Source organism: Rhinopithecus bieti, unplaced genomic scaffold (assembly GCF_001698545.2).
Source record: "Rhinopithecus bieti isolate Rb0 unplaced genomic scaffold, ASM169854v2 scaffold_28024, whole genome shotgun sequence".
In the NCBI taxonomy this organism is placed as follows: Eukaryota; Metazoa; Chordata; class Mammalia; order Primates; family Cercopithecidae; genus Rhinopithecus; species Rhinopithecus bieti.
In genome coordinates, this window is record NW_016812359.1 from 189,388 (window position 1) to 192,656 (window position 3,269).

General features: G+C 40.6%; 1 protein-coding gene across 4 annotated transcripts in view; it reads left to right on the forward strand.

Moving 5' to 3' along the window:
* Window positions 1-3,269, forward strand: part of PAIP1 (poly(A) binding protein interacting protein 1) — a 35,874-nt gene that overhangs the window by 15,172 nt on the left and 17,433 nt on the right. The gene's annotated exons all lie outside the window — the stretch shown is intronic.

Sequence of the window (3,269 nt, forward strand, 5' to 3'; positions counted from 1 at the left end):
TGCCTTTTGTTCTTTTTTTTTTTTTTTTTTTGACACAGAGTCTCACTTTGTCTCTCAGCCTGGAGTGCAGTGGCACAATCTCGGCTCACTACAACCTCTGCCTCCCGGGTTCAAGTGATTATTGTGCCCCATCCTACCCAGTAGCTGGGGCTACAGGCACCCACCACCATGCCCAGCTAATTTTTGTATTTTTAGTAGAGATGGGATTTCACCATGTTGGTCAGGCTGGTCTCAAACTCCTGACCTCAGGTGATCCACCCGCCTTGTCCTTCCCAAGTACTGGGATTACAGATGTGAGCCACCCCACCCTGCCAAAAGCTATAATTTTTAAAAACATCTTAGGGTAATTAGTGTTTTGTTCATTTTGTGGAATTTCTCCCCCCCTCCCCCCCGAGACCGAGTCATGCTCTGTCACCCAGGCTGGAGTGCAGTGGCTCAATCTTGGCTCACTGCAACCTCTACCTCTGAGACTCAAGCGATTCTCGTGCCTCGGCCTCCCAAGTAGCTAGGATGATAAGTGCGTACCACCATGCCCAGCTAATTTTTGTATTTTTAGTAGAGATGGGGTTCACCATGTTGGCCAGGCTGGTCTCGAACTCCTGACCTCAAGTACTCATCCACCTCAGCCTCTCAAAGTGCTGGGATTACAGGCATGAGCCACCATGCCCAGCCTGTCGAATATTCTTTGCTATGCTTGTTTCGTCCAATGAACTTTAGAATCAGTGTTTGAAATTACACAAGTCTTGTTAGTATATGTTAGATATTTTGGAGATAATACTCAATTTATAAGCTAATTTAGGGAAAACTAGTTTTCTTATAATTTGATGTCTTCAATAACAAGGTTATCTTCAAATTTATTAGAGTTTGTCCATTCGTTTTTTTAAGTTACTTTTAATGGTTGCAAAGCATTCCATTGTGTGGTTAAACTGCACTGGAACAGAATAAAGATTCTAGAAGTAGACCCCAGAGACCTTTGAAACTTCAAGCTGTTGATAAAAAGATAAATTGTGCTGGTAGCATAACTGGATAGTCCTTTGGGAAAAAAAGATAAGTTCCTGTGTCACTCTCTGTGCTAAAATCCTAAATATGTCAGAGACTTAAAGTGAAATGATAAGCCGGGTGCAGTGGCTCACGCCTGTAATCCCAGCACTTTGGGAGGCTGAGGCGGGTGGATCACAAGATCAGGAGATTGAGGCCATCCAGGCTAACATGGTGAAACCCCGTCTCTACTAAAAATACAAAAAAAACCCAAAAAACTAAAAATACAAAAAAATGTATATATATTAGCTGGGCGTGGTGGCGGGCACCTGTGGCCCAGCTACACGAGAGACTGAGGCAGGACAAAGGCGTGAACTTGGGAGGCAGAGCTTGCAGTGAGCCAAGATGGCGCCACTGCACTCCAGCCTGGGCGACAGAGCCAGACTCCGTCTCAAAAATAATAATAATAATAATAATAAAAATACTTTGAATGGCCCAAAACAGTTTCAAAAAATACAAATGACAAAGTTATAAAAAGATATCTAACCATACTTATAATTAAAGAAACACAAATTGTAGCTTCTGTAAAGATTCAAAGTGGATACTTGTAGGCGGTGGGACACCAGGAATGCTCACTCATGTTTTTCAGTGCTTCTCACCCCCCGCTGTGCCTTAGCGTTACCTGGATACTTAAAGCCGAGATCCTGTCTGAACCCTTTGAAATTCTGGTGTAATTAGATGATGTGGAGCTAGGGCATGGTTTTTTTTTTTTTTTTTTGAGACGGAGTCTCGCTCTCGCCCGGGCTGGAGTGCCAGATCTCAGCTCACTGCAAACTCTGCCTCCCGGGTTTACGCCATTCTCCTGCCTCAGCCTCCGGAGTAGCTGGGACTACAGGCGCCCGCCACCTCGCCCGGCTAGTTTTTTGTATTTTTTAGTAGAGACGGGGTTTCACCGTGTTAGCCAGGATGGTCTCGATCTCCTGATCTCGTGATCCGCCCGTCTCGGCCTCCCAAAGTGCTGGGATTACAGGCTTGAGCCACCGCGCCCGGCCTAGGGCATGGTTTTTTAAAGCTTCCCAAGTGATTCTACTGTATAGCTATGATTGAGACCCACTCTTCTATTCTCGTTGACTGTTAACCACCATATGTGCTTCTGTAGTACTGTAATCCTGTCAAAGATAATAATGTAAAGAAAGCAGAGCATAATTCTGCTACCTCTTTAAAATATATATACGTACTTTGAAAAAGATGGAATGGAAGTTACCTTCACAGCAGTTATCTCTTGTTTTTAGTGATATTACAGGTGACTTTGTTCTTTATACTTTTCTGTTTTAACCTTTCCAAAATAAACATACGTTGCTTTTATAATTGAAAATCTTTAGCTTAAAACGTTTGACTTTTCACCTAGTCAATTATGTAGGTATTTATGTTTGCATGTACATAATCGTTTCCTAACATACAATGTCATAGCATTTTATGAAAAAAGTTATTTCATCAACTCTTGCCAACAAAGTTGTAACAGAAAGAAAAGCAGCCAACAGGTGTTTTTACATAACTGATTTGGCATTAATTAACAGATCTCTTCCATTATTAACCAGAATGTACTACCTATAAATATCCCAACTTTTTTCTGATGAGGAATTTAATATGTACAAGGTAACAAATATCTTACCACTTTTGACTCAAACAGAAGATGTTGCTCAGTTAATATACCTTGTAAACATTGGAATTGGCCACATAAGCACAGTAAGCTGTGCTGGGGTTTTGTGGTTGACAAACTGACCCAGAGTCAATTACTGAACAAGGGGTAGTTTATGTTTTCTTTATTAAAAATTTTTTACAAAGTCAGCCTAAACTGGCTGCATGGAAACCATTCAGTACCCATAGCTTTTCCCTTTGTCTTTAAAAGGAAAACTGTCAAAACCAGTTTTATAAAACAAGTTACTTTCCCAGAGTTTTCTCACCTTATCAATAAAGATTAAAAATACTTAATAACAAAATGATAAACTTTTACAGTCCATTTTTAAAATCTATTTTAGTAACAATATCTGACACCATAATTCACTTATGAAGGCAGTGACAGGGTTATTGTGCCTAGTTACCTTATAGGAACTATGACTGACAATAAGCTCCAAGAAGAGGATTTCTTCTTTTTGTCATCTGTGTGAAGCAAATGGGTCAAGTCAGGGGCAAACAGAACAAAGAAAAATCAGTTATTTGAAGCTGTCAGTCTCATTGGAAATAGAGAACAAGTCCGGTGCTTTCTAATTTTGGTTTTTTTTTTTGTTTTG